We start from the raw sequence: 27,083 nt of genomic DNA on the forward strand, positions 1-27,083 counted from the left end.
TATCGTATATTTATAAATAATTGAACAATACAAATCGGATGTTTTAATTTGCATTATAGCTATTGAAGCATAAAGCTGAAACTATTGTGAAAGTCAGGCTACAATAAATAAAAAACTAATGTGCAAGTAGCAGCAAGTGTAGTTTTATTTGGTTTTATTTTACAACGACTGTAAGACCTTGCATTTTCAAATAGACTTAGATAATGTTTTGCCAGTTCCGAGACGAAATTAGAACGTAAATTAAATATCTTTAATGCCATCAATCGACCGTGTTTCCTGCTTTGTAAGATCGCGTCTTGCAGATAACATCAATTGGCCGAAAAGTGAAGACCTTCGAAGTTCACCAACCAAAACCAATTTGCACAGTCATCTGCTTTATATAGGTTAGTTCAAAGTTCCAATGAACTGTACTTGTGCATGGTAGATAATCTGTATTTTGTATTGACATGCATATATATCGAAGCTGAACCACCTGAATGTGTTATTTCCCCTAGGCAATGTATTAACATAGAAATTGTGTGGGGTGTGTGGATTGCGAATATTCCCGTTTGTAGTCATAGATGAATGTCGACATTGTCGCCTCAAAAGTATTAGTAATTTGTTGCTCACTAATACAACAAAACAGAGTATATTATTTGATTTATTTCGATAAACGAATTTAACTACTGGTGAAAATGCTCAGTTTATTTATATTGTCAGTAGTGATGTCTTCATTTGGATGCTGATGATTTAAAAAATCTATCTTGGTAGTTATTCCCGTTCTACAAATAGAATTTAACTGAAATTATCTCCAAACTTTATTTGTTCTTGAGTTGAGATACGCTTTGTGCAAACGCTCTCAATATGTCTTCTCATGCAAGATGCGCTCTTGCGATAGTCAAGATCGATAGACGACATTTAAGATTGTACGAACGTCTTAACCATTTTCAGACTAAAAATGATAACACGAAGAGACATGAGACAAAATTTTCCACGGCGACTGGCTACTTTCTATATATTTAGCTACTTATACGGTTCAGTGATCAACTAAATTACAACAGTATACACTGCAGAGTGCGGTAAGGTACGGTTTGGTGACCACAGAACAAAGAAAATGTTAAGCGCTATTAAGTGGAACATTTGAGCAAGTTCAGACTTTTCTCAATAACGCTTAACACTACTCAGTGCCACTCAGAACACTTCTTTAACAAGGTATGTAAATCTCTGAATAAGTTGAGTCTACAAGGTAGAGCGTACGTTGTCTTGAGTCAACTTGTTTACTGTTGAGAGCGTTTGCTCGTCTTATTGACCTCTCTAAATTGTTGCCATTGTAGTTTTGTTTTACATTATGCAAATTTCTGAGTTTTCTTCAAAGCTCTGTATAGCTTTTGAAAGTTAAAGAAGCTGAAGTTGCTTCTTCTTTTAAAGACAAAATGTACTCCACTTGCCTGGTAAATGATCCATTTTGATCAATTCTGGCTAATTTGTAACTGCCACACAATTTACAAAATAGTCACAAAACACGAACAACTCATTGACAACAGCAACGATACCTTACATCAAAGGTACGTCTGAGACTATCTCGCGTATCTTACGACCATACAACATACGTGTCGCACATAAGCCAATCACAACGTTACGACAAGTACTAACGAACATAAAGGACAAAGAACAACCCAACGAACGACAAGGTGCAGTTTCCACAACAAACTGCTCCCACCACCACGCCTCCTATATCGGAGAAACTGGCAGGAACTTAAACATAAGACTTAATACACACAAACGAGCTACTACGAAACAAGACAAAACTAATCACATTGCCGAACATCACCGAATCACAAAGCACAACATTGGCGGGGACTCGGCAAAATGCATTACTTATTGGACTGACTATAGACAACAGCTTACATTAGAAAGTTGGTACACCAACTTGGAACAAGCCCCCCTGAACAGATCACACCAATTACCAGCACCTTACAAACGACTTATTCAAAATACAAACGTTCAACTAAAAGCATTACACTTCACACTAATTCACAATGACAATACACATTTCCCGTACACACAATACAATAACGTAAGAACCAGGTAACAAGTACGGCCAACCTGACGTTTATTCCTCGTTTGACTCTGAAGATGACTACCGCTAAGGTTGTCGAAATGTCAGTCAACAACAACAAAAACAGTCCTTCTCAGGACTATACCAACCTGGACGATCTGCATTTACAAACATGTCATTACTCAAATGTATTATATACATAGTACAAGCACAGAATAGACATCTAACAGAAGGCCAACTCGGCTAGAATCGTGGCATATTTTTTCACTGCGCATGCGTGACTTCCCAGCAAGATAGTTGCACAAAATCAATATGGAATAGTATTGCACGAGAATGCTATTTTACTAATAACACTGGTCAACAGCAAATTTGGTGTCTCAGTTTTGTAAACTGATTTTGGACAATTTTGATGTGCTGAGTCCAAAAATAACACTATTTTTGCTGGGTCAGGTCGAGATTTTAAGCTATCGTTAATTTTCTATTTTTAACTTTTAAATACCCGAGAGGTACAACAGAAGTACTAACCATTTACCTTTTAAAGTTCTATTATCTGAACAAATTTAAATTTTTAGCACTAGCAATAAAAGAAGAAAGCATTTGAATAAGCAATTTTTGATTGAATATCAATTAGGGAGTTTAGGTTTTGCGATTATTATGTGATATTTAAAGATAAAATAAGGCCCATACTGGAATTCAATGGTAAAACTTGTTAAAACACACCAACATATTAATGTAAGTAAAAAATAATAAAAAGTAGAAATAATAAAATAAGCCAGATGTTTTTGCTATGTTTGTGGTGAATACACACTTGCACCAAATCGCAATATTGTCACCACCTTTATCAAGCGCGTTTACTATGCATATTTTGGCATGAAATCAAGACAAAGGTTGGACACCTCACATGGTTTGCAAAAGATGCACAGAGCATCTCCGTCAATGGAGCAAAGGCACGCAAAGTCCATGAACTTTGGCATCCCCATGATTTGGAGAGCCTTAAATCATGCAACCGATTGCTACTTTTGTGCTATCAATGTCATGGGAATTAACAGAAAAATCGCACAACACTGGAGTATCCCAATCTACCGTCAGCTATGCGCCCTACTCCTTATAGTGAAGAAAATTCCGTACTTGTATTTGAAGATACAAGTATTGAAGAAAGCAGTAGTAGCCAGGATGAAACTCAAAGCATTGCCACTACCGATGATGCAACCTTTCCCGATGACAATGATGAGCAGCCAAAATTGTTTTCCAAAAACGAACTAAACGATCTTGTTGGCGATTTAAATTTGCCAAAAGACTCTGCCGAACTTCTTGCATCTCGTTTAAAGGACAAGAACATGCTAAATGGTAAAGTTAAGGTAAGTTTCTTCCGTACCAGGCACCAGGAATTTTTAAGATATTTTGCTCAAGAAAAAGAATTAGTCTATCGCAATGACATAGTAGAGCTACTGAAACATCTCGTCGTACCTGAATACAAATCAGAGGACTGGCGACTTTTTATCGACAGCAGCAAAAGGTCCTTGAAATGTGTGTTGTTACACAATGGAAATCAATTTGCATCTGTGCCATTGGCACATTCCACAACATTAAAAGAACAGCATGAAGCAATTAAGTACGTCCTAGAAAAAATTTCTTATGACCAACATAAATGGCTGATTTGCGTTGACTTAAAAATGGTCAACTTCTTGCTTGGTCAACAGTCTGGATTTACCAAATACCCATAATTTTTATGCCTCTGGGATAGTAGGGATCGTACGCATCATTACGTGAAAAAAGAATGGCCAGTACGTGAAGAGCTTGCAAGTTGTAGAGCAAAAAATGTGATAAACAAGCCTCTAGTTGACAGGGGACGTATTTTATTTCCTCCACTGCACATAAAGTTCGGTTTGATAAGGCAATTCACTAAAACTTTGGATAAAGATGGACGGTGTTTTCAGTTTCGTTGTAAAACCTTCCCAATTTGTCAACTGAAAATTAAAAGCTGGTATTGATCCCGAAAATCTTGCTCTTTAAGCGATGAGCAAGGAGAGCGCATTCACCATGACTTAAGAGAAAGGTGATACATGGTGATGATGGCGGACTACTGTTGGAATTTAAAAAAAGATGTGCAAGCACCAAAACATTCGCGACAATCAAAAAAAACGAAAATTTAGACTGTAATAATGCAAACATTAAGTTTTCATTTTTAGTTACATGTACTGTACATGAAGTGTACATGATTCTTTCTTGGAATACTGAAATTTTATCATAAAAACTGACATTTTGTTTTGAAACATCTTGAAAACATGTAAATCTTGAAAACATTGTTTTGAAAAAATATAACTAAAGTCGCATAATTTTAAATTCAAATTTTCAAAAAAATTTGACCTCCGAGAGCAAAATGAATGTTATTTCTAGATTTAGCATAGCAAAAATATAGTAAATCAGTCAAAAAATATCAGACACCTTTTAAAAAGTTTCTTTTTGTTGACCAGTGTAATCATTCTGGACCTTCTGTCAAGATGTCTATTCTGTGGTACAAGTGTACAACAATTTTATCCCAGTCTTATCTCATGTTAAGATGAGATCAAGCCACCCAAACACAGAGAATAACATTGCTGTGGTAAAAATTTCGAATATAGTAAAAAACATATAAGATTTTGTGTAAATTGCTTTGGAGTGCGTTTGTGTCCGAGTAAATACACTTAATTTGCATGATTTTTTAAAACGTTTCATATAAGGAAACCTCGCTGCAGTAGTTTTAGTGCTTTTGACTGAGCTGTTTACTATATTTTACAGCTTCTTTTGCTTGAGACAATTTAGCTTTAATATTTCCAGTTAATTCAATAAAGCTAACAACACCACCCTCTAAAAGTGCAAAGCACTCGCTTTTGGCGCGTGATTAAGCTAATAAAAAACACAAACAGTTTTGTGCTTGTTATTCATGTTGAACGTGTCTCATCCTGATTTAAAGTTAATAAACGAATGATTACGTTGAAGATACGTGTTTCACACATATAGATGAATAACTATAAGCAGCGTAGTGATGTCCTTAAACTAAATGAAAGCAGTCCATGTCTTCGACCTGTTCAAGAATACCTGAATACAAGCACGCAAACTGAAGTCCAGGTTTACAAGAGACGTTGGTATGTACTGCTACTATTCTTCATCAATGGAATGATGCAGTTTGCTATTTGGAACACATTTAGTCCTATAGAGACGACAGCTAGAGCAGTTTATAAATGGGATGGATGGGTTATCGATCTTATTGCTGCCTTAGGCACCATCGCGGTTTGTGTTTCAACGTTACCTTTTTCTTGGATTCTGGATGTTAAAGGTAAATATTACTTTTCACAATTATTGAATCATTTTTGCCCAAAACAAAAAAGGTGAAAGAAACAGATCTGCGATCTTTTTTCTTCAAGCGTAAAAAAATTTTCTAAATGCATCATCGCACTGGCTGGTGTGGTGATCCAACATTTTTCAAAATATGCATGAACATTTTCTTTTAATGTGTAAAGAAAAATTTACACGACTGTAAATTTTTGTCAAACAGATCACACAGATGCTGGTGCTAATGCATAGGAAATTAATATGAAAGTCAGCGTCTCTTTTGTCAATGTATTTAAATGACTTGTAACAAACTTTGATAATTTTAGTGGCAACGATAAGAAAACAAAACTAAATTTCAAGTTAAAAAGACATGATTTTGTGTTTTTAGGTTTGCGTTTTAGTGTTTTGTTAGCAGCTGCTATGCAAATGGTGGGGACGGCTCTACGCGTCATACCTACTGGTAACAAGAAAACTTCGACAGCTTTAATTTATTGCGGTCAAATTATCGTTGGTTTAGCTTCTCCTGTTAGCATGGCAGCAGCAGCACTTTTGTCGTCAACATGGTTTCCGAAGCACCAACGAACAACTGCCACTGCAATATCAACTGTTGCGGGATATGTGGGATTTTCGCTATCTTTTCTCGTCGGTCCTGCCTTTGTTGACGATGTAAATGATTCAAATGCTGTAAAAATTGGTGATAACTACCGACTAAACATAACCGAAGAGAAAAAATTCGAAAAGCAAATTAATACTTTTCTATATTTCGAGGCTGTACTTCAGACAGTTTTGTTTGTTACAATGTTAGCATATTATCCATCCAAACCACCAAATCCACCCAGTCTTTCAGCATCCACAGATCGTTTAGATTTTAAAGGTGGTGTTCGAGAACTGAGTAAAAACAGAAACTTTTTCTTCTTGGGACAATTTACGGAGCTAGCATTGGTATTTTTACTTGCTGGTGCGCCATTCTGTATCAAAACCTCTCAGACTTTGGTAAACAGGTGAATGAACATTTTGCAGGACTGCTCGGCTTTCTTGCTGTCACTTCTGGTTCTTTTTCCGGTGTACTATTTTCTATGTAAGTAATTTTTTCTATATGCATAACTGATAACGTCGTCGTATTATGTATGTTGGTTATGCATCAAGCTCCCCTTGGCCCATAGGTTTGCTGGCAGCATGAATTATACTGTAAAATAAAGCTTTGGGAAACATGCGCTATGCTTTTAAAGAACTAGCTGCACGGTAATGTTTTACGTGCGTAGCCATAAGCAGGTAACCATTTTCTCGATACCCTAAAATGGCAGCACATTAGGTTGTCAATTTAATGCAATAATTAAAATGTCTACTTCTATTGCTAAGTGCTAAGTCTGGTATAATTCGACACCTAAGCGTAGTCGGCTAAGAAAAGAAGAAAAATAAAAAGGAGTGTATTAAAGAAAGATGTAATTCGTATTTGATTGCCCATTATACGTGTTTCAAGTTTGTCTGTAGAAGTTTGTACTAAAGTCTAGTCTACATAATCAGGTTGTTTAACTAGCTATTCTTTATAGTTGAAATTTTATTCTTCTTGATAACGTATTACAGTCAAGTCTTCATTATATTCAAATACTTACATTATGGCAATAATGTAAGTAAATATTCATCTACCCAATATATGATAGCGGAGTTAAACACAAGCGCACAAAGCACTAGAGTGCGACTAAATCATTGAACACAACAGGAAAATTTAGATTATGTTTTCGTGAACGAATTAGTCAAACGTCATTACAAATAGAGAGTGACGAGGAAAGCTTAAAGCCTAAAAACTATGCTTTACTGGAAAATTTCGTGACAATAGATTTCTTAGATACGATTTAGCTGCTTCCCAAACACATTTGCTTTCTTAGATTACGTGAAATCCTTCGCAGGAAAAATAAAATTTGCACGTTGGTAAATGGTAAATAAAATTATAACACATCACAAAACGCATTCGGATCAAGCCCACCTTGCATACATACTGAAATAATAGCTGTTATCTTTTGCGCTGTTAATTAAAGGGTGCTTAATAACAGCTTTTTCTTCCTGTGGGGAAAACAAACAAAAAGACAAAATTTTTTGACGATCTGCTTTCTGAAAATTTATATCATCATACAACATAACATTGCGTTGTGAATATGTTTCATCTTCAATTTACTTAATCTTTGTTTGTAGATTTGCTGATCATTTCACTGGACATTTGAAGTTGTGCCTTATTATCTTCATGGCGTTTTCTTTTTGCTCTGTTTTGTTGATCTCTTGCGTTTTTACTGGAGCTATCGGATTTTTTAAAAGTTTAGTTTACGTTTTGTTTAGCTTAAGTGGATTTTTTGTCTACGGAACAATACCATTATTCTTTGAGTTGGGTGTTGAGTTGACATATCCGGTAGCAGAAGGTATTACTTCCGGTGCTATGACTTTGTTTGGAAATTTTGCGATATCGCTATTTCTTCTTCTTCCATTGGTAAATATTGGTACAAAATGGATGTTGTGGGCTACAGTGGGAACTTGTGCTGTATCGACTTTACTTCTTCTTTTTGTGAAAGAAAGTTACAATCGATCATCTGTGGATGAGCATTCATTGACAAAAAACGATTCTAATTCAAGCTCAGTAAACACATCAACAAAAAGTCTCCATTGAATGTAGTTATCTTATAAGAAACAACTTGTGCATGTAGAGAAACATTCCATTCATTATAAGGACAAGATTGTCTTAGGCAAACTTATTCTTATAATTTACAAATATTTTTCATATGTTGACAGTGAGCCAACTTCAGACCAAGTCTTCCTGGACAAAGATTTTTAGCTTAAATGGGCTGTACCACTTCTGATGATGTAGCCCTTTTCGAATAACATGCATAATTCATACTGCTTTAAGAAATTTCTATATGATATGGACACCTGCTTCTCGCTAGTGAATCATCAGATTGATAATTAAACGAAGTAGTTTGATTTAATATTGAACAAACAAACTGCTGACCTGTGAAAATTTACTTCCAATCTGTGAACATATTACTAACCAAAAATAAGAAGTTCAGGGAAGTAAGCATATCATTCTTCAAGGAACTCGCATTTTATATTTCTTTATGTTTATGTTTTTGCAACATATTATTTTAAAATTTGTATTTTGATCGAATAAATGAATCAATCATACAATTATCGAGTATTCTTTTCTAATCTGCATAATCCAACAGTTTCGACTCTTTTAATCCTAAATATTAGTTCACAAGAGTTTTGACAATACTTCAACTTTCTTTTTATGAAAGTAAGTTACAAGCGATCGTCCGTGGATGCGCCCTCGACGACAAAAATGATTTCACCAAAAATTCAGTGAGCAAATGAACAAAAATTAAATTTCAAATTGAATGTGATTATTGCCATAAGAAAGAACCAATGGGGAAACAGTTCAACTCTTTCGACAAAATTCAATAAATATAGCTTCCAGTTTACGACACGAAATAATTCAAAACACGTAAACATTGGTTTAATTTTGGTATCTACATGGTTGTTGGAAGTATTTTCTGTATGCGAAACTGATACATAGTCTTAAGCTTAACCCAAAGTGCTTATGCTTTGACAGTTGAGGACTTATTATCATGCAGTGATGTTGTGTAGGAGGAACACGGTGAAACGACGTTCCCCAACTATTTTACAAGGAGAACGGCGTTCCCTTAATGAAAAATAACACGTGGAAGAGCGTCGTTCCTCCAGTTAATATTGCATTGCAGCTAGCAAATTTAAATTATTTAGAACCCAGTCTCAGTAAGACTGTTCGCAATTTATCACGTGTTTTGTAAAAAGGCGTGTCGATAACAAGTAATTATAAATACAATTAAATGTGAGAATATGGCGCAGAATTAAGTGAGAATAGCCTGAATTGGTGGTACAATTCTTCGGAAAACCTTCTCAAAGATATATTACCATTGTTCTAAGAAAGGATCCTTCTATAGCGTATGTTATATTTATAAATAGAAGTATTGATTGTATAATGCATGCAGTAATAAAATGGGGAACTATCAAATTCGTGGTCAAAAATCAATAATATAATAACATATGTTTACCGACTGGAGCTCTGTTAAAAATAGTGGCGAGTTCACAAAAGCGGTCGGACATATCTTTTTTTATTTTTCTATTTATACATGCGATGTGTTATTTTTTGATTTCCCGCAATTTGATTGGCTGTAGCAGCAAGCTGCTGTTTACGTGGACTAAAACTGATGTTTTTTGAAATGTATTCATTTACAAAGTGAAGTTTGATTTAAGAGCTTTTTAAATTGTTCAATGAAAAAGCAAATTGTACTCGGATAGTATTTATCATACCGAGAATTTTAGCATATAGTATTGCATACAAAAATCTAAAATCACTAAGAAAAGCATTGTGCTCCAGGAGGGGATCGAACCCTCGACCTTCGCATATACTCATGTACTGCTTATAAGTACGATGCACTAACCGACTGGGCTACAAGAGCATACATGTCTTTCCTTAAAACAGTAAACTTATCAAGATAAATCTGTGCTAAAATATTAGGTTAAGAATCACACAACTTAAATTTTAATGCACTGGTTGAAAATGGCGTGCATCAACCATTGGGTTGTATAAAGAACTGGAGGAAGCACAAGGACTGTTGTCAAAAACATGGATGCAATAGCGGATTTTGATTCTCAAAACTTCCACTTTTAACATTGTTTTTAATATTCACTCCCTCCCAATGTCTAATACTGTTTACAAAAGAGTAAAATAACAACCAGTGAAAGTCTCACGATACCTAAAGCAAAATTGTTTCGACCGAGAGTAAATTCATTGCCATTGCTTTTATCAATAAGTCTTAGGAAAATGCCCCTTTTTAAAAGAACAGAAAAACTGTATGCCAAGCCTTACTGCTACAGCAAGTATGACTAAAATTATAGTCATTTTAAGTTAACCTTGCTTGAATGTAGACTGCTGTCTCATATATAGTGACAATAGAATGATATTCTATCAGTTCTGCTGAGTACAGGTAATGAAAGTATTTTAAACTTTGTTGGCTACAATATAAAACAAAATTTGAAATACTATCATGCAAAGATTTTAAAGCAGGATTGTAAATAATTGCAGCTAACCCCTGAACAATTTAACATACGTAAGTAAATTTCTTTTAACTTATAGTTTTTTTGGCTTTTCTGACATAACACTGTGTACTGTTTCGCAAGAGCAGAAATAGTTTAGTATAAATGAAAATGTTCAGCAAGTTTTATAACATAATTGTGAAACATTTTGTCATTGTGTATAGTGTTGAAAGAATCATACAAAGATATTAAAAATCCGTTTGGGACTGAGATAGCTTCTTTTATCAAGTTCGACTTGACTCTTAAGAATTTAAGTCTGTTTATGATTCTGATTTATTTCAATCAGTCATTTTATTTATTTACATTTCATCTTTATCAGACACATAGATATGCTTCGCCTTCTTTGTTTTTACTTTTTCCAGCCTGAATCCTAGATAACCTAAAATTATGCGAAGAGTGGAATTTTGTCGAATGAGGCAGTCTACATTGGTCTATAATCCTAATTTATTTTTACTTATTAACCTGTTTACTGTTAGAAAATATAATTGATTTGCAGAAATATTCGATTTTAAAATTAGTATAGTAGCATTAAGCAAGCATTTACTCTCCTTATCTTTATTGTCAATAAATTTTCACAATGTGTGCACAAGCAGAGCTAAATGAAAATATTTTTACTCTACGAATAATACCACAGAGTTTTCAAATTAATGTTAGCACCGCATTTCATCTTAACTCAACTCTATTCCTAACGTTTTCTTCATATTTTCAGAAAATCGTATGAAAAACTCCTATACTCGTTTCTTAACCGTAAACTCAATACATAACACTGACAATGGAGAAATGTTGCTTGATAGAAACTTGATTAATCTTTAAGCCTCGCAGCCTCTGGAGACCAATAGTGTAGAGAACATAAAAGAAACACAAAAAATTACAGATTACATGCCATTACAGTGAACAGACAACAAGAATTGTAAGTTTGTGGATATTTTTACAATCGCAACTGTTATTGTCAAACCCGAACGGGGAAAAAATGTTTTCATTTTGCTAAAACGCGCCTTTAGGCTGACTTTGACATCCAAAATTGGCCATATTTGGTATGACGGCATCCTTGTTTTTAGGAACGGGCTGGGCGCTAATAATTTATAGTAATTTGGATGACACGCTCCCTCCAGTTCTTTATACAACACAATGGCATAAACTGACAAGGCATTAGGAGATGGTCACCTTTTAAAAGAGTAACATCATCTACTAAGTTAACTTGTTTCCAACAAAAATGATAGGGATAAAAAAACAATTCCAATTAAATTGCTCCTGAAGTTAATCAAACCTTAACTTTTATGCAATAAAGTCACAAAGAGATTTAAGATGCTCCTTGAGGGAATTAAATGCACCTTCTTTGCTTTACTCATGCAATGCTTGTATGGTTGTAATTATTTTTCTTACATGCTGCACAATTTTGAAAATGGTCATGTAAGCGATCAAACCCTCGACCTTCGCATATACTCATGTACTGGTAAAAGTACGATGCACTAACCGACTGGGCTACAGGAGCATACATGTCTTGCCCCAAAACAGTAAATTTTACCAAGATAAATCTCTGCTTAAATATTAGCTTAAGAAACTACAGAACTTAAATTTTCATGCACTGGCTAAAAGTAACGTGCATAACCCAACAAGGCATGAGAAGTTAGTCACTTTTTAAAAGAGTAACATCATCTACATAATTAACTTATTTCCATAGTACGGTTTTAAACAGCATAAATCGTCTAAATGGAGAACAAATTATGTACCCCGGTATGGCAAAAACTAAAAACTAAGTATGCCTAGATACCACGGGCGTCTCAAAAGCTCGAGCAATTAGGCATAAGACTGATTTGAGATGGAAAAAATCTTCTCTGTCAATGATTATCATTAATTATTTTTAACAATTTGAGTTTAAAACACATAAACGCGATATTTTGATGAAGTTAGACACTTTTGTTGAAAATGCTAATTAAAGAAAACAATTTAGGCAAGGTTTTGATTTATTTCAAACGTTGTTAACTGTGAAATATATCATAAATTAGGAGTTAATTGTTTGGTTGGAACTTGCTCAAAATGAAAGTAAATGCAATGTTTAAAAATAAGTTAAGGCATAAGGAGCTAACTACTTTTTAAAAAGTTGCATACTATACACAGTTAAATTATTTTAAAGATATTTGTAAACATGAAAAAAATTGCTATTAGTTTTCCCCTAAAGTTTATTATAAATATTTTAAGCAAAATATTACAACGTTGTAAAAGATTTTTAGAACAAAATCACTAAGAAAAACATATTGCTTCCGAAGTTAATGAAACCTAACCTTTGCTTATAGTTGTGCACATTTTATAAAGATATTGCACAATCAATAAAATCAAATAAATTTGAAATGCTCCTGGAGGGGATCGAACCCTCGACCTTCGCATATACTCATGTACTGCTTATAAGTACGATGCACTAACCGACTGGGCTACAGGAGCATACATGTTTTGCTCAAAACAGTAAATTTAGCAAGATAAATCTCTGCTAAAATATTAGCTTAAGAAACTACACAACTTAAATTTTAATGCACTGGTTAAAAGTAACGTGCATAAACCCACAAAGCATTAGAAGTTTGTCACTTTTTAAAAGAGTAACATCATTTACACAATTATCTTATTTCCATAGTACGGTTTTAAACAGCATAAATCGTCTAAATGGAGAACAAATTATGTACCCCGGTATGGCAAAAAGTAAAAACTAAGTATGTCTAGATACCACGGGCGTCTCAAAAGCTTGAGCAATTAGGCATGAGACTGCTTTGAGATGGAAAAAATCTTGTCTGTCAATGATTATCATTAATTATTTTTAACACTTTGAGTTTAAAACACATAAACGCGATATTTTGATGAAGTTAGACACTTTTGTTGAAAATGCCCCTTAAAGAAAACAATGTAGGCAAGGTTTTGATTTATTTCAAACGTTGTTAACTGTGAAATATATCATAAATTAGGAGTAAACTGTTTGGTTGGAACTTACTCAAAATGAAAGTAAATGCAATGTTTAAAAATAAGTTAAAGCATAAGGAGCTAACTTCTTTTTAAAAAGTTGCATACTATACACAGTTAAATTGTTTTAAAGAAATTTGTAAACATGAAAAAAATTGCTATTATTTTTCCCCTAAAGTTTATTATAAATATTTTAAGCAAAATATTACAACGTTGTAAAAGCTTTTTTAGAACAAAATCACTAAGAAAAACATATTGCTTCCGAAGTTAATGAAACCTAACCTTTGCTTATAGTTGTGCACATTTTATAAAGATACTGCACAATCAAAAAATCAAATAAATTTGAAATGCTCCTGGAGGGGATCGAACCCTCGACCTTCGCATATACTCATGTACTGCTTATAAGTACGATGCACTAACCGACTGGGCTACAGGAGCATACATGTTTTGCTCAAAAACAGTAAATTTACCACGATAAATCTCTGCTAAAATATTATCTTAAGAACTACAGAACTTAAATTTTAATCCACTGGTTAAAAGTAACGTGCATAAACCAACAAGCCATTAGAAGTTTTTCACTTTTTAAAAGAGTAACATCATCTACATAATTAACTTATTTCCATAGTACGGTTTTAAACACCATAAATCGTCTAAATGTAAAACAATTTATCTACCCCGGTATGGCAAAAAGTAAAAACTAAGAGTAGTATAGGCCGTTAGGGTACCAGCTCAAAAATGGACTGGTTTTGAACCTGTGTTTTAAAGGGGGGTAAAAAACTCGAGTTTACAATCTATTTAAAAAATTTGGAATCTATATATTTTTGAAATATATAGGTGCGTTTAAATTTTACAAGCAGTCTTTACAAATAAATGTTAACAAAGCATCTTTTCGGAGGGGCTCGGCAGCGCAGATCACGAAGTGATCGAGCAGGGGATGGAGCCCCGAGAATCCTCAGCGACGGTGGCTGATTCACGAAGTGAATCAGGAGCGCACCCATGTGTCCGAAGGACAACAGACATTTAACATATGCTCTTTACAAAATTTAGAGTCTATATGTTTTTTTGAAATATATAGGTGCGTTTTAATTTTACAAGCAATCTTTACAAATAAATGTTAACATAGCATCGTTTCGGAGGGAGCTCGGCAGCGCAGAGCCCATAGGGCTCGAGCAGGGGAATGGAGTTCCCGAGAATCCTCAGGGCTCGGTGGGGAAAATTTTCACGAAGTGAAAATTCGGAGCCCAAAGTGGTATTCGAGAATTCGAAGAATTCGAAGAATAACAGACATTTAACATATGCTCTTTACAAAATATGGAATCTATATGTTTTTTAATTTATCTGTAAGGCGCGTGTTCCTTAGTGCATGTTTTTAACAATGGTTGTTTAATGTAACCAGCACATGTAATTCGGCGCATTTTTTATATTATTTGTCTGTCAGGCGCGTGTCTTAGTGCATGTTTTTAACAATGGTTGTTTTTATGTACCCAGCACATGTAAGTCGGCGCATTTTAATAATTTAATGTTTTATATAATTTTTGTTAAAAGTGTTTGTTACTAATTGTTTCAGGATTTTGTATTTTTTGTATATCACTTTTGTCTCAAAATTTTACAAACTACCTGCAGCAAACAGTTATTATGTGTTAATCCATCTGAATAAAATACTTTCACTACGAGTGGTTAAAAGTTATGTGATATGTAGTCAAACCTGAGGATTATAATTATTCTGAATTTTTAGCTTGATAGTTATCTTTAATAAATTTTTTTAATTTTTCGATTTCATCATTTACAAATTTTTTAGTTGATAGAATATTATCTTCTATAGTAGCCCCAAAATTTTGTGAAAAACCATTAGACGTCAACATCAATCTACATTGATGTTGTGAATAAACTTGCATTTTGGTTAATCCATTTAATGCTGTCAGCCATTTTCTTTTCCATTCGTTATAACCAAATGAAGCTGTAGATTTTTTTGGTTCAATAATAATATAAATATAGTTGAAATCATCATCAACACAGTATACGTACTATAAATCTAGTAATGCATTAACTATCTTTTTTTCATTATCATTTGTTAGTTTAATGATAAATTTTTTTTAATCTTATCTACCATCATATCTAATTTAATTGTTTTAGAGTTATCAGACGGATTTATTAATAAAAGTGTAAATTCAATAAATTTAATATTATTAAAAATAATTCTGATAATAGTTTGTAGGCTATTAGAAGGTGGGTTATAATTTAATTGATTACTATGATATACTACTTTACTATTTACTATATCATCTATTTCAGTCTTAGTATAATAGTTAGTTAAATTAGAAGTCAAAGCATACTTACCATGTGTTTCAGTCTTAGTATAATAGTTAGTTAAATTAGAAGTCAAAACATACTTACCATCAGCTTGTGTTTTAGTATAATAGTTAGTTAAATTAAGAATTTAAAGCATACTTACCATCTGTTTCAGTCTTTGTATAATATTTATTTAAATTAGAAGTCAAAGCATACTTACCATCAGCTTGTGTTTTAGTATAATAGTTAGTTAAATTAGAAGTCAAAACATACTTACCATCAGCTTGTGTTTTAGTATAATAGTTAGTTAAATTAGAATTTAAAGCATACTTACCATCTGTTTCAGTCTTTGTATTATATTTATTTAAATTAGAAGTCAAAGCATACTTACCATCTGTTTCAGTCTTTGTATAATATTTATTTAAATTAGAACTTAAAGCATACTTACCATTTGTTTCATTCTTTGTATAATAGTTGACTAATCTTGAAACAAAAACATATTTATTATCAGATTGTGTTTTAGTATAATATTTATTTAAATTAGAAGTCAAAGCATATTTATTATCAGCTTGCGTTTTAGTATAGTAGTCATTAAATTTACCATCAGCTTGAGTTTTAGTATAATAATTATCTGATAGATGTGTTTTATCTACAAATCCTTGTATATTTAAATTAATATCTGTTTTATCATGCCCATAAAATAAGCTCATTTATATTATTACTCAGATTTTATATCCGGTTTATTATTTTTATGTTCGTAAACATGTTTAACGGTTGTTATACGACCAGATAAAAACCCTAAAAAAGGTAAAAATGGCGATACTTTTTCTACTAAACTGTACACATCTCGTTTTAAAAGGTCGTCTGATTTAAGCTGTTTTGTTAACTCTTTGAGATCTTCAATAGCATCAAACCCTTTTAATATATCTGAAAATTTTGATATAACTAAATCAGTTAAAAACTCATTAGCTTTTTGTAATCTTTTTTTCTCGTATTCAGTGTATAATTTATCAATAATTTTTTGACTAGCTTTTTTAATGTAAGCAACTGACTTGTCTAAATGACCATCTTCAGCTAGTTTAAGTAGTTGATCTCTTTTATTAAAACCCTCTTGCGGTTTATCTTGTATATTTTCATCACATACCGCGTCTTTGATAATATCATTTGTGGAATCAATCTCATTAATTATATCATCAATTGTTTCAGGCTCTTTACGCTTTGGCATATATATATATAACACATGTTTCATTGCGGAATAACAATTTTCCATTGGTATGGGTATACAAGTTGGATTTCTAAATGTGCATACTTATTATTTTTCAATTTTTTGGTTATTTCTTCTATATCATCTTTCTCAACACCATAAAGATAATCATCAAATATGGTTTTCATATCATTGCGGTTTGTATTATAAAATGTAACTAAATAACTTATATTTTCGCGATAAGGTTTAGAAATACTAGTCAATTGCTGTGTAATCACAATAGTAGAAAGCCCATAATGACGAGCACTAAATCCTAATTTTATTAATTGCGATGTCCTATTTTTAACATCTAAGCAACTCGCACAGTCATCAAGTATAATAAGACTATTGGTGCCTTTATATACATCACTAACATATTTTAAAACAATATCTACCTGATCTTGGTCATATTCTACTTTAATTAAACCAGAATCATTTATATATTTCCATTCTTGATAGGTTTTATTATATGTTAGCGTTGGACATAATAAAATAATATAATCAAAATATCTATTAAAGTTTTCTTCTAACATTTTGAGAAGGTAAAAAGATTTTCTACAATTAGTCATGCCTAAAATAATCATATTAAAAGGTGTCTTCATTTATATATTACTGGTTATTTTAGTATTGAATACTTTGTAAATCATTATTAACAAATTGAACAAGAGCATCACTAACAACATAGATGTAACAGTTTAAATCTTTTGCATATGCTCTTTTTTTAATCTCTAGTAAAATACCATTTTGAGTATTAACGATTCGTTTCCCGTTCCCAGCAATATTTTTTTCTTGAAAGGTGCGTAGATCGATAACCAATGCAAATTTATCCTTATAAAATTTTTCAATTGTCATGAAGCTATTTATTGAGATAGTTTTATCAAAAAATCGTCTTGTTTCTTCATAAAATAGTTTTTTATTCATACCTTGGGCGAAAATAACATTAGGGACCCCCTCGACAGTTATTTTAACTTCATCAATGGCTGGATATATAAATTTCTCACTATCACTAACTAAATTTTCTGTGAATAATAGTACAATGCCTTTCATACTTTTACGAGGCACATTGACGTTAACATTCTGTAATGTACTTGACTTATCCCATTTTTCCTTTTTTAAGAGGGTTATATGCTGATAAAATAGACTTCTTCCTATAGAATATAAATTTGTCACCTCATCTGCAATTTCTTGATTTTCAATAGTTTCATATTCAAGCTGAATATTTTCTAATTCATAATCACCAATAGATTGACCGCTTTGAGGTATAAGGACTTGATCACTTGGTGCTAATGTTATTATGTATTGAAAGTTATTATTCATTTTGAAAGGACAATAAAGACCATGATCTTTAAGAATATTATCAATATTAATTTTCTGCCTAGTACCATAAATATCATACATTAATTTGTCTGCTACTTTTTCTGAATCTCCACTTGTTGCAGCACTATCATCCTTAGAAATAAGTTTTCTTAGATTTTGGCTACATATACCATATTCAATAAGGCCTTGTCGATCACTTTTCGGCATCCACAAGTCTTTGTATATACTTATAACATTATGATTATTACAGTCGTATAATGTCTCACCAGCAACTTTAATTTGTAGTCTATTTTGTAAAATCTGACTGAGATTATTTAGAAAGTGACTTTTTGTATTACTGATTTTAAGAACAAACGATAGATTAACTGAACCAGGCACTAAGCAACTATTTGCTTTCAATTTCGGAATATTAATATAAACTTGTTCATTCGGTTTAACACTATTTGGGTTAAAGGTTATACTATAAAAAGTTCTATTTCCTTTAAATTTTGCCATAATACTTCTTCTATAACCAGATAAAAGCTCTTCTTGTAATTTGTTCATATATATATTAAAACATATTTAATTTTTTTCTTTGTTTATACTGGTCATATATAATAGCTAAAATCATAATAGCTAAAACCCAAAGATTAGAAGATAACCATGCTAAACCTTTAGCTCCCCAAGATATAGCCTGAGCGATAATATTAAATAATGGTCCTAATACTGGCCATAATTTTTTACCTAGTTTTGCTAAAGCCTTAGAAAATTTACTAGTAGCTTGAGCACCTTGTAGGATTGCTTTTCTTGCACCAATGACAATGGTTGTAATTATCCCAGCCAAAGATATAACTAAAGCTGATAATCCTGGGATTTTTTCCTTAACCCATTCTTTAAACTGCTGTAATCTAGTAATGTCTTCTTCTTGTTTCTCTCGTACATCCTCTTTCTATAATTGTTCTTCTTCTTCTCTAATTATAATTTCTAATTCTGCGGCTCTTTCGTGCAAACGAGTGATTTCATCAATATTGTTGTTAATACTATTTTCATTTTCTATATCATCTATTCTAGCTAGAGTTTTGTTTAGCTCTTCAGCAAAGTGATTTATTTGTGCTTCTATGAATTGTGGTCGTGTTCTTTTATCAATAGTTCCAGAGGGGGCCATTACACCTATATCTTCTTTAAGTTCTTCATTAGTTATTTGGTTGAAATTATCTGTATATGGAGCTAAGAGCATGCAAACTCAAAAAGTTTTTAGGAAATTAGTAGAGGATACTATAGTACAGAATGATACGACTGTATTGATATCTAACATGAGAAAGAGTATAAAAGACACGAATGTTGTTTTAAATATGGCAATCACACCAGGGATGATTATTATACCTAGCCGTATGATCATATTGGATAAAAAGTTTGATGGGTATAATAATATTTTAACATTAGCAAAAAAAACTATGAAATTCGGTTTTAACTCTAAAATAAATTATTATGGGGTTAAAAAGGAAGAACCAAAAAAAGTACATCAAAATAATACAACCTCACAACACCTAGATACTCTAGATGAAGTGCATAAAAAACCAGTAGTACATAAACATACAAAAATGATAGTAAATAATTCCCATCAAACAGATATGATTACTTTACTCGGTATATCAATGCTATCATCATTCATATTAATTAAATACGTCTTATAATATAATATGAAAAAAGTTCTAGATTTTAATCATATTTCGAGTGAGTTGAGTCAAGAGGAATATGAAAAGCTGAAAAAATTGTATTTATACTATCACAAGATGTATACTTGTTATAAATGGAAATATAATAAATTAAAGAAAATTAGACTATCATTAAACATGGGAAGTATTTTTCTAGTCTCGACTGCTGGTATTGTTGGTAGTATAACCGTAAACCCGATAGTTATAGCCACTCTGAGTGGTCTAGGTGCTTTAGTTCAAGGTTATATGGTTAAGAGTAAGATTAATAATAACTTAGAAATGTGTAAATTTGCATATACATCATATGAAAAAATACTTATAACTATAAGATCTTATTTAAGAGGATTAGCTTATGATGAAGTGATATTTCTATCAGACATAAAAGTTATCGATGATATTATAATTGACTTTTGTACTACTATAGATGGTATGGTGAGTAAATATAACAAAAAATATAAATGATCTGTAAGTTATCTGTTAGTTATCTATAAGATTATCTGTGAGTTATCTATAAGATTATCTGTGAGTTATCTGTGAGTTATCTATAAGTTATCTGTGAGTTATCTGTGAACAAAATCTACAGTATTATATAACATGTCTGAAGAAAACCTAAAGATAACTACAGTTAAGAAAGAGAAAGACCCTCTTAGAGTTCAAACTGGTAAACGCTTGGCTGCTATATCGAAAGCTTCTAAAGAAAAAAAGATGCGAGATAGGATTGAATTAGAAAATAAAAAGAAAATTGATGATGATAGCTGGAATATTAATTACGGATTCTTATTTGGAGCAGTTGGAGTGATAACCGCTATTGCTAGCCTCTTTATGCACGTAAAGATGATAAAAGGCAGGAAAAATTAACAAACGATAAAGCGAGAGAAGAAACAACTAGTGAAAAACATGTTTTGATACAAAAAAATAAAAAATATAATTTGAATAAAGTATTTCCTATTATATATGAGTAATACTATGACTAAGAAAAAATTTATGAATGAAGCTTTTGATGCAGTGCTTGTGACAACAACTGCTGTAGGTCTTTTTATGGCGTCTAAAAAACTACTAGGCCAAAAATTAACAGATACTGATAATATTAAAGATTTTACAAAACTAGCTATTGCTATTACAGCATCAACAATGCTAGTTAAATATGCTCAAGACAAAAAATGGGTTCCTGAAAATCCAGTTAAATCTGTATAAATATATATGACAAGTGTTATTACTAGTGGGGTTGGAACAGTTTTTGGATCTATTGTCAATTGGTTATGTTTTTCCCTAGCAGGCTGGCTATTTCATAAACTTGATAAAAATGGTTATGCTGAGGAAATGAAACGTCACAATAAGGCTCTAGAGGACCTATCTAAGGCTAAAGAGGCGTTCTATGAAAATGAAGTCAAGCAGCATGATAAATTCAACAGTTAAGACAAGAACTTCAATATGCTGATAATGACATAGAACTTACGAACAAAGCTTTAGATATGCTTAGAAAAGTAAAAACAATACATTACAACGGATTAACATTTCATAGAGAATCACAATTAAATGACTTTTACAAACCATCTAAGAATATGAAAAATTATCAATCTATTACAATGGTTGGGTTTGGCATTGTATCCGGATATTTATTATATAAAACTACTTAAAGATATAATATTATATTATATTATATTATATTAAATGTATTGTAATAAATTGGTTCATAAAGAGTTAGAAGAGTTTTTTGGTTATGTAAATTGTTGCTTTTGTAATAAAAAGATATGTGATAGTTATATTAATAGTTCTGTTAAGACATACTTATGTTGCCAAAATCAAGAAATTATTTCAGATAATAGTAAAATGAATGTTTGTATACACTGTGGTACTGTTCACTCATATAAGATAGTTAATGAATGGATACCAGAGATTTGGAAGTGCCAACGATCAGTTCATTCAAGGAAAAAATGGTTTTATAATAAAATTAGATTGTGTGTAACTTTTGAATATGTTGAGAAATTGACAAATGATTTTATAAAGGTTGTCAGTACTATGATTAAACATAATTTAATTAATAAAAAAATGTTAGTATGTATAATTATTATATAATACGTTTAGCTAGTAGGAGAGGTATACCATTAAAACACTCTGTTAGAGATATGAAAAATAGTAAGACAAAGAGGATTTTTGATGATCGATTATTTGGTGAGATTTATAAAATTCTTGAGTGGGATAAAGATATCGACTGTACTTATTATAAAAATTTGGATCCAGTCAAAGAAATAAAACATGTACTATTCTTATATATATAGTCAGTGTATGCTGTTACTTTTGTTATTAATTTAACCAAAAATATCGTTTGTTTCTGGTTATTTATTTATATATTATAGAACCTATAGTATGTTATATATGAAACTTAAAGATCTATTAAAAAAGATTAGAGATTTTATTCTATGTTGTAAAAAAACTAGTTATAATATAGAAGGTGTTTTGAAGGATTTTGAAAAAACATTGTATAAAACAAAAGATAATTTAAACGCACCTTAAAAAAAATATATATAGTAATTATATATATAATGATGAAAGTTATAAAAAACAAAGATGTATATAAATATGAAGAAAATGAAATTAGTTTAGATTTATTAAATAAATTAATGGAAGAAAAAAACATGTATATTAAATCATTAACTTACGAGCTTCATTATAAAGAAGATGAGGTTAAATATAAACAATATGAGTTGCATACAGAGGACTGGTTATCTTTTTCAAAAAATAGATATAATGTTGAAAATATAAAAAAAATTTTACATATGATGTGTAGTATGAATGTTGATAAAGAACTAATTATATTAGATAAATTTAAACCAGATTTAATAAACAAAAGTAATACTTATGTCCCATATTTTAATCAAATAACATATGCTCTGTTTAATAGGTTCCACGAGTGGCGAGATTGTAAATTTGAATATAAAATTAAAAATACAGATACAGATATTCATGTTATAAAATTTGATGTATGTGAATATGGTTCTCATATAACTACTTATGGTATTATTAGAATCTATCTTAAACGCATTAAATAACTATTTAAAAATAAAAATATATAGTATTAGTATATATATATGTGTTCAGATAAACAAATACGTGGAAGACCAAGAATTTTTACTAAAGAACAAATTAAACAACATAGGACAACATATATGTTGTCAAAACCATGGCATTGTGATTCATGTAATAAAACATATAGTTTAGCAAATAAAACTTTACATCTTAGGACTAAAAAACATTTAAGAAATTCAAAAATAAAAAATAATATAGTTTTATAAAAATTTTAAATATAGATTTATTTCTATAATTAAAATTAGTGTGTTTAAAATTATACTTAAAAAAATATATAGTATATAGTATATATATATGAATAGAGATTATTTAAATCGAAAGGTACTTAAAACATACCTATATTATATAATATGCAGAAAATGAATAGAGATGCGCTCCAAAAGTTGACTAGAAATGATTTAATTAATATAATATTAAATCAAAAGCCTATGGTTGAAGTTAATAATACTTCAATTTCCAAACCAGTACAAAAAGTACTATCACAATCCAATATCAAACAAATGACTGTACCACAGTTAAAAGTTATTGCTAGAGAAAAAGGTTTAAAACGGTATTCAAGACTTAGAAAAAACGAATTAATCACATTACTTAAACCAGTCCCCAAACCAAGAAAGAGTGTAAAAGAGATGGTTAAAGAGTATGAGAATAAAAAACCAATACCAACTCCTAGAATTAAGATAGAACAAATAAATTCAGCTATTAAAGGTTATACAATGTCTTATGAAATAAGCATTATTAACAATAAAGAACCATTAATACAAATGAAAGCACAAGAAAGTATCTTACATATTATATTAAAAACATATTATCATTAATGAAAGGACTTAAATTTAATGAAACTCTTAAAATAACATTTGTTATGCCAGAAGAAAAAGATGGTGGTATGACTCATTTTATAACTAAAACTGCTTATTTCAACAATCCAGCTTTAACAATTACAAATAATGAAAATATTACTGAATTACTACAAATTTCAGAACAAAATATATTAAATAAGATTGATAAATTTACCCAAGAAAGTTCTAAATGGATGATCAGATCTGTAGACAATCATTATCTTAATATAATTAAATATGAACCACTTAGAGGGTCTTCATATATTGAACTACCAATAGAGCTTAAAATAGTAAAAAGGATTAATTAATATTAAAAATAGACAATGAATGTTTTAGATGGTGCCATATTCGATATTTAAATTCACAACAAAAGACTCACAACGAATAAAAAATTGATAAGCAATATATTGAAAAGCTTAATTATAAAGGGTTGAATTTCCTGTAACTGTTAAAATTATAATAAAATCGAAAAACAAAATAATATTAATATTAATGTTTTTGGGTATGAAAATAAACAAAAATTCCCCATATATTTATCAAAAGAAAAATACATAAATGAGTTAAACCTACTTCTTATGACAAAAGAAAATAAATCACACTATGTATTAATAAAAAATTTTAATATATTTATGTATAATTATAATAAACATAAAGAAAAAAAATATTTTTTTATGCAATGTCTACAAGGTTTTATTTCAAAACAAGTGTTATTAAACCATAAAGAAACTTGTATTATTGTTAATGGCAAACAAACTATAAGAATGCCAAATAAAGATAATAATATACTGAAATTCAACAATTATCATAAGCAACAACCAATACCATTTGTTATATATGCTGACTTTGAAGCAATCATAGAAAAGATATCTGGTTGTGACCGAAATAATAAAAAATCATATACAGAATCTTATCAGAAACATACTGACTGTGGTTATGGATACAAACTAATATGTACTTATGATGATAAATTTACTAAGCAAATTAAAATATATAGAGGTGAAAAAGCTGTTTACAAATTTATGGAAGCTATGTTAAAAGAAGTTAAATATTGTAAAAATATTATGAAAACCCACTTTAATAAACCATTAAAAATGACTTATGATGATGAAGAAGACTTTAAAAAAGCTGATGAATGTCATATCTGTAACAAAAAATATACTAATAAAGATATTCGAGTTAGAGACCATTGTTATATCACTGGAAAATACAGAGGCTCTGCACATCAAGATTGTAATTTAAAAATTAGAATAGACTCTGATAAATTAAAGATCCCAGTAATATTTCATAATCTACGAGGATATGATAGCCATTTTATTATGCAAGAGATTGGAGCTATTGTTAAGAAATATACATACAAAAACAAAAAAGGAGAAGATATTCAGATGAATATAAATGCTATACCTAATAACATGGAAAAATATATGGCTTTTATGTTAGGAAACCATTTAACATTTCTTGATAGTTTTCAATTTATGAGCTATAGTCTTGAAAAGCTTGTTGGTGATTTACCTAAAGATTCATTTAAATATACATCTAAGCAGTTTCAAGGTGAAAATTTTAATTTAACGACTCAAAAAGGTATTTACCCATATGATTATATGGATTCGTTTGAAAAGTTTGATGAGGGGTTACCTTCAAAAGAAGACTTTTATAGTATTCTTAATGCTGAGAATATATCAGATGAACAATACCATCATGCTCAAAATGTTTGGAATACATTCAATCTAAAAAACATGGGTGAGTATCACGACCTGTATTTAAAATCAGACGTTTTATTATTAGCTGATGTATTTGAAAACTTTAGGAAAACATGTCTTGAATATTATAAATTAGACCCATGCTACTATTTTAGTTGTCCAGGTTTATCATGGGATAGTATGTTAAAGATGACACATATCAAATTAGAACTAATGACTGATATTGATATGTTCCAATTCATTGAAAAAGGAATGAGAGGAGGTGTTTCTTATATTTCTAATCGATATGGTAAGGCTAGTAACAAGTATATGGAAACATTTGATAAGAATAAACCCTCAAAGTATATAATGTATCTTGACGCAAACAATTTATATGGATGGGCTATGTCACAAAACTTACCTACTGGTGGTTTCAAATGGTTAACTGAGAAACAGATTAACAACTTAAACCTTGCTGAATATCAAGCAGATAGTAAAAAAGGTTTAATTTTAGAAGTTGATTTAGAATACCCTGAAAAACTACATGATTTACATAACGATTATCCTATTTCATCAGAAAAATTTAAGGTAACTAGCGACATGCTGTCAAAATGTTGTAAGACAATTGCTTCTAATTACAATATATCAACAGGTTCAGTTAATAAGTTGATTCCAACTTTAAAAAATAAAGAGAAGTATGTGCTACATTATAGAAATCTCCAATTATACTTAGATCTTGGGTTAAAGTTAACTAAAGTCCACCGAGTATTGAAATTTAATCAGTCTCCTTGGTTGAAAATATACATAGACCTTAATACTCAAAAAAGAACTAATGCAAAAAATTCTTTTGAAAAAGACTTCTTCAAATTAATGAATAATTCGGTATTTGGCAAAACAATGGAAAATTTGTATAAAAGAATCGATATTAGACTGGTAACTAATAAAAATAAATTATTAAAATTGGCTTCAAAACCTACTTATGTAAGTTCAAAGATATTTAATGAAAATTTAGTAGCTGTGCATAAAATAAAAGAAACACTAACCCTTAATAGGCCGGCATATGTGGGTATGTGTATTTTAGATTTAAGTAAAACGCTGATGTATAATTTTCATTACAATTATATCAAGAAGAAATATGGTGATAAAGCTAAACTTCTTTTTACAGACACAGATAGTTTAGCATACGAAATCGAAACTGAAGATGTCTATCAAGATTTTTGGGTTGATAAAGATAAATTTGATTTTAGTGATTACTCAGAAAATTCTAAATATTATAATAAGACTAATAAAAAATTGATCGGGAAATTTAAAGACGAAGCCGCTGGAATACCAATAAGGAATTTGTAGGTTTAAGAAGTAAAATGTATAGTTATATTACAGATAATAATAAAGGAGATAAAAAAGCTAAAGGAATTAAGAAAAATATTATTAAGAGTAAAATAAAACATGAAGACTTTAAAAAAACACTATTTGAAAAGAAACAAATGCATCATACAATGAAAACTATTAGAAGTGTAAACCATC

The 27,083-nt window shown here is 30.7% G+C and overlaps 1 long non-coding RNA gene and 3 other non-coding genes across 4 annotated transcripts; all 4 read right to left on the reverse strand.

The window, feature by feature from the left end:
- Window positions 1-356: 356 nt before the first annotated feature.
- On the reverse strand, window positions 357-17,339 carry LOC124455627. Its single transcript, XR_006951950.1, has 3 exons — window positions 17,258-17,339; window positions 8,145-8,149; window positions 357-370 (listed from the first exon to the last, which is right to left on the reverse strand). It is a non-coding gene; the product is annotated as an uncharacterized LOC124455627 (long non-coding RNA).
- Trnai-uau lies at window positions 9,745-9,834 on the reverse strand. The gene is given in 2 exon segments: window positions 9,745-9,780; window positions 9,797-9,834. It is a non-coding gene; the product is annotated as a tRNA-Ile (tRNA).
- Trnai-uau lies at window positions 12,821-12,910 on the reverse strand. The gene is given in 2 exon segments: window positions 12,821-12,856; window positions 12,873-12,910. It is a non-coding gene; the product is annotated as a tRNA-Ile (tRNA).
- Trnai-uau lies at window positions 13,766-13,855 on the reverse strand. Its single transcript is given in 2 exon segments — window positions 13,766-13,801; window positions 13,818-13,855. It is a non-coding gene; the product is annotated as a tRNA-Ile (tRNA).
- Window positions 17,340-27,083: the final 9,744 nt, after the last annotated feature.

This window comes from Xenia sp. Carnegie-2017, unplaced genomic scaffold, assembly GCF_021976095.1.
Source record: "Xenia sp. Carnegie-2017 unplaced genomic scaffold, XeniaSp_v1 HiC_scaffold_4, whole genome shotgun sequence".
NCBI classification, from domain to species: Eukaryota; Metazoa; Cnidaria; class Anthozoa; order Malacalcyonacea; family Xeniidae; genus Xenia; species Xenia sp. Carnegie-2017.